The sequence below is a fragment of the Panthera tigris genome, chromosome C2, assembly GCF_018350195.1.
Source record: "Panthera tigris isolate Pti1 chromosome C2, P.tigris_Pti1_mat1.1, whole genome shotgun sequence".
NCBI classification, from domain to species: domain Eukaryota; kingdom Metazoa; phylum Chordata; class Mammalia; order Carnivora; family Felidae; genus Panthera; species Panthera tigris.
In genome coordinates this window covers 99,305,000-99,314,958 of record NC_056668.1, presented here as the reverse complement: position 1 = coordinate 99,314,958, position 9,959 = coordinate 99,305,000, and the positions used below count along the sequence as shown (strand labels likewise).

General features: G+C 37.7%; 1 pseudogene; it reads left to right on the top strand.

Annotated features, from left to right (window-relative positions):
* The first annotated feature begins 739 nt into the window (after window positions 1-739).
* LOC102957223 lies at window positions 740-1,319 on the top strand (annotated as a pseudogene).
* Window positions 1,320-9,959: the final 8,640 nt, after the last annotated feature.

The window sequence follows — 9,959 nt, the reverse complement described above, 5'->3', positions numbered from 1 at the left end:
TAAATGTTACAGCTTGGCAGACTTAAAAATAGTGTTTAAAATCTAGTATGATAAGTGCTACTACACGCACATGCACATGCACACACACACACACTCAACATGTATAGTGTTGGACAAATAAAAGTGTAATTTCAAATTTGCAACATGGACAGGGAAGGCTTTACAGAGGAAAAATCATCTGAACTAGGTTTAAGCCTACCAAGGGATTTTTAGGCACTTAAAAGACAATTGTTTACTTCAGGAGGGAGAAAAAAATCAGGAGCAATGGCAGAGAAGTTAGCATATAGCCTGAGTTGAATGAGGTGGGACTACATAAATGATGAAAACAAAGGCAGAAACTAAATCATAGAATACTCTATAATTTCATCAAAGGACTTTGGCGTTTAGACTATGGCAAATATAGTATCCCTGATGTGATTGTAGCATTTGAATAACAAAATTGATTTTCAGTTTTGAAAATTCCTGCTAAGAATTTTCAAAAAAATTCCTATAAGAATTTTCAGTTTTAAAAATTCCTATTAATTCCTAACTAATAGAAAGTGTATAGAGGCAAAGACATGAATACAGTAGGAAGTTACCACATAGGTTTGTAAGACACAATGAGGACTTAAATTAAGCCAATGAAGTGAAAATAAGAAAATGTGTTGAAACACTTTGTGGACCACTCGGAGTCGGTGCTGCAGGCTGGTACCTTGCCTCCCAAGACTCTTCCCAGCTGTCTGCCCAACCCGGCCCCGTGATGCCCATAGACCTCAGCAAATGGTCCAGGACTGAGCTTATAGGAAGTGGATGAGCAGCCACAGCATCTGCTGCAGGTCAAATATGCCAGGGTGGAGGTTAACAGCTGGCCAAATTGCTGACACCCACCCAGGATAAGAACAGACCCACCAGGACTTCATGGGGTGGTCTTGAGCCACATAAACCTTACACCTTGGTCATGACAGATCCAGATGCTCCCAGATGGAAGGACCCCAAGTACAGGGAATGGCACCATTTTCTGGTGGTCAGAGTGAGGGGCAATGACATCAGCAGTGGCATAGTCCTCTCTGATTATGTCGACTCTGCGCCTCCCAACGGCACAGCCTTCAATTGCTAAATCTGGCTGGTTTACCAGCAGAATGGGTCACAGAAGGATGATGAGCCCATTCTCAGCACCTGATCTGGAGACCACCATGGCAAATTCAAAGTATGAGCGCGGGCACCTGGTGGCTGGCACGTGCTACCAGGGTGAATGAGATGACTGTGTGCCCAAACTCTATGAGCAGCTATCTAGGAAGCAGAGGCATGCTAGGAGACAGAAATCGTCCCTGAGGTGTTGAGCAGTGTTCTCAAGTTCAGTGATGCATGTAGATTTCTCTGCTTCCCAGCTTCCCATTCTCACAGGTGAGGCCTGAGCCATCAGGTAGTGGTTTAGAGTGACTTTTCCTTCTGCCTAACCATAATAATTCTAGAGGTTCACACCCAGGTTTATGTTTTGAACAAATTTGAACTGTATTTTGGGGAATATTTTGGTACTAGGTTAGGGTCATCAAATTGTGAATATAAGAATAGCAATCCAGGGGCGCCTGGATGGCCCAGTAGGTTAAGTGTCTGACTTCGGCTCAGGTCATGATCTTGTGTTTTGTGAGTTTGAGCCCTGTGTCGGTCTCTGTGCTGACAGCTCAGAGCCTGGAGCCTGCTTCAGATTCTGTGTCTCCCTCTCTCTCTGCCCCTTCCCCGCTCATGCTCTGTCTCTGTCTCAAAAATAAATAAAAACATTAAAAAAATTAAAAAAAAAAATAGCAATCCAGAATTTAAAGAAGAAAAAATGACCAGGTCTATAGTAACAGAGCAGAGCATCAAAGAATCCTTAAGAAAGGTTTAAAAGAGAGAGAGAGAGAGAGAGAGAGAGAGAGAGATTTGTTGTCTCTGCCTTTGTGAGCCTGAGTCCAGAATTATGCATGATGGCACTTTTGGGAGTGTTTTCACTGCTATGTCCCTCACCAGGATAGCCAGAGACTGGTGTGGCCACTAACTCCCAAAGTAATACATCCTCGGACTCCTTACTAGGGGTCAGTGCCCCGCTCTGGCTCTTTGAAAGAGCAATACTGGAAAAAGCTATAGGGAGAATCGCTTTGTGGTTAAGGCAAGGCCATACAAATGAGCTTCAGTGCTGGGTGAGAGGTTGTCAGAAATCCTCAAGTCTGCACCTGTTAAACTTTTCACTCCCCGTCTGTATAAGAAACCCTGATCTGGAGTTGCGGAACGTTGTGTTAATTCTGCTGTTTGCTTACAGTTGAATAAAAATAAAATCATTGTGTGGGTAAAAAAAAGACAGAAAATGTGAAAAATTGGTAGGATATGGTAATTTTTTGCATGCGAGGTCAGGACTGTGAGAGAGAAGGAAGATCTGCCAGGTCCTATGATTTCACTTTTGAATAGGAAGACTGCATAATTTTTTTTTATCCAAATCCTAAAACTTACGAAAATAAAGAAGGTTCTAAAATAATCAAACCTTTATAATGTTGACTTTTATATCTTAATGAATTTGTTGCTATTGTATTAGTGAATACATACTTTTATTCAAAACTATTCTTACAAATAAAATTACTTGTACAAGTAAAAGTGCATACCTGTATATATCAAAACAAAGCAAAATATTGAAAAATTACATAAATAGAATTACTGTATTTGACTTATATTGATATACTTTAATAAGTTTCTTAGCCATATCTGTGTCTCAAACTATGTCGTTGTAGAATGATTTTTTTAATGTGTTCAGATAATTTTTTAAAATAAAATTGCTTGCAGTCTTTCTCAGAATTGTATTTTATGGTTAATAAATTTGAAGTAATGGGCTGCTTCTGTTGTTAAAGTTCCATAGACCAGAAATATTTTTACCTGAGAAAAAATCATCTGTATTTTCCTAAGGTACCTGTAAACTCAGAGTTAATTCTGCTAAATAAAAAATATTCTTCATTTTACGTTTTTTATTGGAACACATAAAAATTTTAGCCCAAGTAGGGCACCTGGGTGGCTCAGTTAGTTAAGCTTCCAATTCTTGATTTTGGCTCAGGTCATGATCTCATGGTGTGTGATACAAAGCCCTGCATTGAGCTCTGTTCTGACAGCACAGAGCCTGCTTGGGATTCTCTCTCTCCCTCTCTCTGCCCCTCCCCAACTTGTGTATGAACTCTCTCTCTCTCTCTCTCTCTCTCAAAATAAAGTATTTTTACCAGCCCTGTTTTTTTCCTTTATTCAAAGTAACATTTTTCAACAAGTATTTTTGTATAACAAAATTCATCAAATATATGTCTCTATGATTTTTTTCAATATCTTGTCAAACTTGGATGCTCCAGTAAACAAAAGCTGTCTCAATTTCTTTCTATTCTATCACAGAATATAAATTTATTAAGATTAAAAAAGGAGAACTTTTAAAGTCTTTCTCAGAACCAAGTTATTCTGCAGCTCAAGTGTAGATTTTCAAAAATAAGTTATGTATCCTTTTTGAGCTCTCATCATCTGATTTTCTAGATGTTTTTTGTTTGTTTCTGTCAGAAAAAAAATTATTCTTTCTATCTCCAATTTTGTTTCAATTTCCTGAAAGTGTTAAACTTGACATTTTTAAAAAAGATTTCCAGCAAAAGAGTTTGAAAAAAAAAAGTAAACCAAAATTTAGAAAACTCTTTTACAAAATAGTTCAATACCATTGTAAGACACTTAGATTGTTTTATAAGGTTGTTTTAAAGGCTAAAACATTTCTACAAATTTATTGATGGTGGGGAAGAAAGAAAGTGTGAAAGTCTCTTTTGTAAGTGTGTTTTTGTTTTGTTTTTAAATTTTTTTAGCATTCGTTCTTGAGAGTGAAAGAGACAGACCATGCGCGGGGGAGGGGCAGAGAGAGAGGGAGACAGAATCAGAAGCAGGCTCCAGGCTCCAAGCTGTAAGCACAGGGCCCGATGCGGGGCTCGAACTCATGGGCTGCGAGATCATGACCTGAGCCGAAGTTGGACGCTCAACCGACTGAGCCACCCAGGCACCCCTTGTAAGTGTGTTTTTGTATGTACAGCTGCTGTAGTTTACAGCTTGATACGTTAGACTGGCAATATACTACAAATTGTTGGAGATAATTATTAAGTTTGTGTGTATACAACAAATTCCAAATATATTCACTCTCCATACATTTCTTAATTCAAAAAAGAATATTACCTTTACTATGACTTTATGATCTACAAATGTTTATATTTTTATTCACCTAAAGCTTATCATTTTAACCTTCAAGGTTGAAGTTTTAAGTATTTTAGAATTTTAGTCACAATAATCTCAGGTGTTTCACCATAGAATAATTACCTTCCAAAAGCTTTAGAGTCCATTGATTAAATAAAACTATAACTATTATTGGCATTAAAATTTCTATTTGAAATAACTTAAAGTCAATTTAAGCCATGTATCATTTAACCCTTTGCAAAGCTTTTCTTTGGAAAATAGAGCCAACCTATGAATAGTTGTTACTATATTGTTGTGTGTGCTTAAGAAAACTTGAGATTGAGGGGCATTGAGCATGGAGCCTGTTTAAGATTTTCTCTCTCTCTCCCTCTGCCCCTCTCCTCCACTTGTATTCTCTTTCTCTTTCTCTCCAAAATTAAAAAAAAAAAAATGAGAGTGAAAAAGTGAAATTAATTTAGAATAGTCATAGAATCTTTTTTAAAAAAAATTTTTAATGTTTATTTATTTTTGAGAGAGAGAGAATGTGAGTGGGTTAGGGGCAGAGAGAGAGGGAGACACAGAATCCGAAGCAGGCTCCAGGCTCTGAGCTGTTTAGCACAGAGCCCAACGTGAGGATCAAACCCACGAGCTGTGAGATCATGACCTGAGCCAAAGACCGACACTTAACCGACTGAGCCACCCAGGCGCCCCTAGAATAGTCATATAATCTAAATGAAAAGCTACATTTCACAGAGTGATATATAAACCCACTTTGCATATTAATTAAATCAAGATCTATTGGCATGGTTTTCTTTTTAAAATTTTAAACTAAATGCTACTGTTTCCCCTTAAGATTTGGTTTTCATGTGGTCTGTGATGTTATGGCCCCACATGTGGTAGATGATTAAAGTCACAAATATTCTGTGCAACTCAGAGCAACCTTTAGTAGTAGATTTTATATTAAACATCTATTTCTTATAGTTTAAATGTTTTGGTTCTTAAAAGAGTTTATTGCAAAATGAAAGTTCCAGCAATCAGTGAAAAATTAGTTATAAATATTCAGCATAAAACATAAGCTACCCTAGAGATGGGAGACCGGTCCATTAGCTGATCTAAGAAAGGATCAGAGGATCTAGGAAAGAGATAGTTTTTAGTTACAATGATGAATTCAGGTTGGGCATCACTAGTTGTTGATAACTGTGGTACACACAGTTGGTGATGCCCACGAAATATTTGGTAATATTGCTTTGGAGTACAGGAGAGTGGTGAAAGACAGAAATACAAATTTGGAAGTTTTCAGCATATGGGTAGTAGTTGAAACCATGTGAGATAAAAGTAAGACATTTTCAGCACTGATACTTGTTGAGGAGTTTCTGGGAATAGGACCAAAGGTCTTTGGACGTTGACAACAAAGGGGAGAGTATAATGTTATTACTTTACTCTAAATGACTTGTGTATTAGTTTCTTGTAGCTGCTGTGGCAAATTACCACCAACTTTTAAAGCAACAGAAATGTATTCCTTCACAGTTCTGGATGCCAGAAGTCCACAATAAGTATCACTGAGCCTGAATCAAGATATTTGCATGGCCACATTCCCTCTGGAGGCCCTAGGGGACAATTTGATTTTGGCCTTTTTCAGCTTCTGGGAGCTGTTGACATTGCTTGGCATGTGGCCACATTACCCCAATCACTGCTTCTGTCATCGTATTCTCTTTCTTCCTCAGTGGTGAAATCTCCCTTTGCTTTCCTCATAAAAATAAATAGGATAAATATGATTACAGTTAAAACCCCTTCTGATAACACAGGATAATCTCTCCATCTCAATATCTTCAATTTAATCACACCTCCATCTCATTATCTTTACTTTAATCATATCTAGGAAGTCCTTTTTGCCTTAAAAGGTAACATTCATAGGTTCCAAGGATTAGGATGTGGATATCTTTGCAGATAGGAGGCTAATATTAGCCTACCACAGCTTGTATCTATCTGATCAACATTGCCCTTGAACATGGAAGACTTGGTACAAAAAAAGTAGTCTCATAATGTCTCATAATTTTTGATTGATTGAAATGACATCTTGGATATATTCTATTAAATATGTTATTAAAAGAATATTACATAAAACATTTTTTCAATATAGCTACTAGAAAATTTTAAATTGCAGGGTCCCTGGATGTCTCAGTTAGTTGCATGTCTGACTCTTGATTTCAGCTGAGGTCATGATCCTAAAGTCACAGGATCAAGCCCTGCATTGGACTCTGCACTGAGTGTGGAGCCTGCTTAAGATATTATCTCTCCCCAACACCTGCTTGTTCATGCTCTCTCTCTTTCTAAGAAAAAGAAAAGAAAAGAAAATTTTAAATTGCATATGAAGTTAGCATTGCATTTCTATTAGCACTGGTGTAGAGTGTGTATGTGTTTAAATCTCTTCATCTTATAGAGAAATTGCTGTTTCCTTAAAAATAAATAGTTACAAATCTTGAAAGCTGCACATTAAGTTAATTAAATGCTGAATTTTAATGGTGCCTGGGTGGCTTAGTAGGTTGAGTGTCTGACTTTGGCTCAGGTCGTGATCTTGCAGTTTGTGAGTTCAGGCCCTGCATTGGGCTCTGTGCTGACAGCTCAGAGCTGGGAGCCTGCTTCTGATTCTGTGTCTCCCTCTCTCTCGCTGCAGCTCCACTGCTCATGCTGCCTGTCTCTCTCTCTCTCTCTCAAAAAAAAAAAAAAAAATTAATGCTCAATTTTATTCTATAGGTGCACTTTGCTATATTGTAATCCATATTCAAACTGTTTATTTGTTGCTTTTCTCCATTTTACAGCAAGAAACCGAAAGGCCACCATGTGAAATTATTGACCACTTGTGTTTCCTCCGCCTCCATTAACCCCTAATCCTAGGCACCTGGGAGCTAAAGAACACCATAAAGAGCCACAGGTTCTCACTCTCTCTGATGAAGCATCTCTGGAAGGAAGTCTCACATGGTGAGTGCAGAGTGACAGTCTCTTAGAACTGAGAAGAAATAAGGTACTTCTTAGGAGTTTGAAACTTTTTTTAAAAAGAGCTGGTATTCTAAAGGGTGAAAGGTGGTGAAGAAATAAGGGTAAAATGTTTTTAGTGGGGATCCATCCAAGGGAAACTTATAGGAATTGAAGAGTCTTCCAGGAAAGGAGATTTGTGATTTGAGAGGTTCCTATATGTGGGACTGAGGAAAGAGGTGGAAAAGAGTGATCAGAAGAGGAAATCTAGGAGATCCTAAGCAGTGAAGATCTAGTGAGAGGGAGAAGAAAGAACACTACTATTTATCAAGCCTCTACTACATGTTGAGTACCTTCATATATGTTATCCAAAATATATTTATAATATTCATTTTTGCAGGCCAAAAATTCGAGGTACAGAAAGATGAAATGATTTTCCTAAGGTCACACAAGTAGTACATATCAAGGGCAAATTTAGGATCCATTGGTTAGTGGGTTGATATTCTTTAGAGTGTTAAAGGTGGATTAAAAGGTGAATCTGTTGGGGGTGACTGGGTGGCTCAGTCTGTTAAGCATCCGATTCTTGCTTTTGGCTCAGGTCATGATCTCATGGTTCATGGGATGTAGCCCCACATTGGGCTCTGCACTGACAGTGTGGAGCCTACTTGGGATTCTCTCTCTCCCTCACTCTCCATCCCTCTCCCACTCTCTCTCACTCTATCTCTCTAAATAAATAAATAAACAAACTTAAAAAAGGAAAAAAGTGAACCAGGGGCGCCTGGGTGGCTCAGTCGGTTGGGCATCCAACTTCAGTTTAGGTCATGATCTCGTGGATCGTGGGTTTGAGCCCCGCGTCAGGCTGTGTGCTGACAGCTCTGAGACTGAAGCCTGCTTCTGATTCTGTGTCTCCCTCTCTCTCTGCCCCTCCCCCATTCATTCTCTCTCTTTCTCTCTCTCTCTCTCTGAAAAATAAATAAAACATTCAAAAAAAGTAAACCAATGATAATGGAAAACATGGCCAGTGACTTGAGTAAATCTAGGAAATTTCAATGATAGGAATGAATCTATGTGTGATTGAAGTAGGCAAGAGGAAGAGGCAGGCCAGGGAAGTATTTGTACTTGGAACTATTTGTGGCAGTTGTGAAAACACATCACATCCAAAGGGCTCAGAAGAAATGGGATATTGGTTAGATTTTTAGCTCGTTAAGTTTTTGTACTTGACCAGTTCCTCAGCATTGCCCTATATTTGTAATAAGCATAAACCTTTTGATTTTTATGTAAGTACACATAGGAAATATAAGCATATTCAACTTCAACATCCCACAGATCTCAAAGAAACATAGCAAAAAACGAGTTCGAGTTTTAGTTAGTTCATCTGTAAAAAATGAAGGCAGTAGAACTATTCTAGCTCATAATGATGTGATTTAAAGGTACCATGACATCACCTCAGCCTCCAGAATTCCCAAATCATGTATTCCCAACTTATGCTAGTCTCCTTAGAAATCATTTCATTTTAGGGGCGCCTGGGTGGCTCAGTCGGTTAAGCATCGGACTTCAGCTCAGGTCATGATCTTGTGGTTTGTGAGTTCAAGCCCCACGTCGGGCTCTGTGCTGACAGTTCGGAGCCTGGAGCCTACTTCAGATTCTGTGTCTCCCTCTCTCTCTCTGCCCCTCCCCTGTTCACACTCTGTCTCTCAATAATAAATAAACGTTAAAAAAAAAAAAGAAATCATTTCATTTTCATTTCACCCAGAACCATTAAGGACTCAATACCTTTTCTTCAAATATTGGCATTCCCCTCATTTCAGTGGACCCTTCCATCCAGGGGCTCTGAGATCTGTTATGTTATTGATGCCCTCCCCTGGCATACTACTGATCTCTAATCACTGAAGCATCCAATCTAAAGGCAGATGACAGAGCAGCTGCTGGAGATGAGGGGGGAGAAGATTCTACATGCTAACAAACTTGACTCACCATAAATTTACAGAAACCAGATAGAACTTTCATTCTTTCTCCTCTTTGGCAGCCTTCTTTTATTAATTGCTGAGTGTTTTCCCTGTTCTGATTTCTCAAAATCTTTATTTCTAGCTATCAGTCTTGCATATCATTTAGCCAAAACAAGACACATGACTTAGGCTCTCTCATTTCACCTCCGTGTTTCAATGGATCACTCTCTCAACATACAGAACTTCTCATCCTTCCATGATGTCTGAGAAAAATAAAGCACTTGAAAGCAAGTATCTTTAACTAAGCTCTATTTCAGATTCCTTTTTGTTTTCTTAAAAAGGTGTTTCTCATTGTTTACTTTTCGTCTATTATTTTTAATTTCTTTTTTCTATTGATTCTCTTTTATGTCCTGATCAGTGGCTCACACTTTTTTTTTAAGTTTTGATAAATCAATAGAAGCTATTGATAATGAATATCATTATTATTTAAATTGACTTTTCTTGAATAATGTGATTAAATTTTTAAATATTCAGCAGCGATTTCATATTCTATCCAGTGAACTGTCTTTTGAATATCCGTGCCACTTTTTCTATTGATAAATTAATATAAATTTTGCAATGTTTTTTAAACTTTTTAATTAATTAATAGAAAGCATTTTTCTATCACATTCGTGACGAATATTTTTCAGTTTGTTGCATCTGACTAACATATAAGAATTGGTAGGAATTAAAAAAGTTTAATTTTATCTATCACATTGGTTATCATTTCTCTTTCTGATATCCTCAAATGCTTCTATACTTAGAATATCATTTGCTTTATATATTTCAATTAATACATGCTTCTATATTTGTATA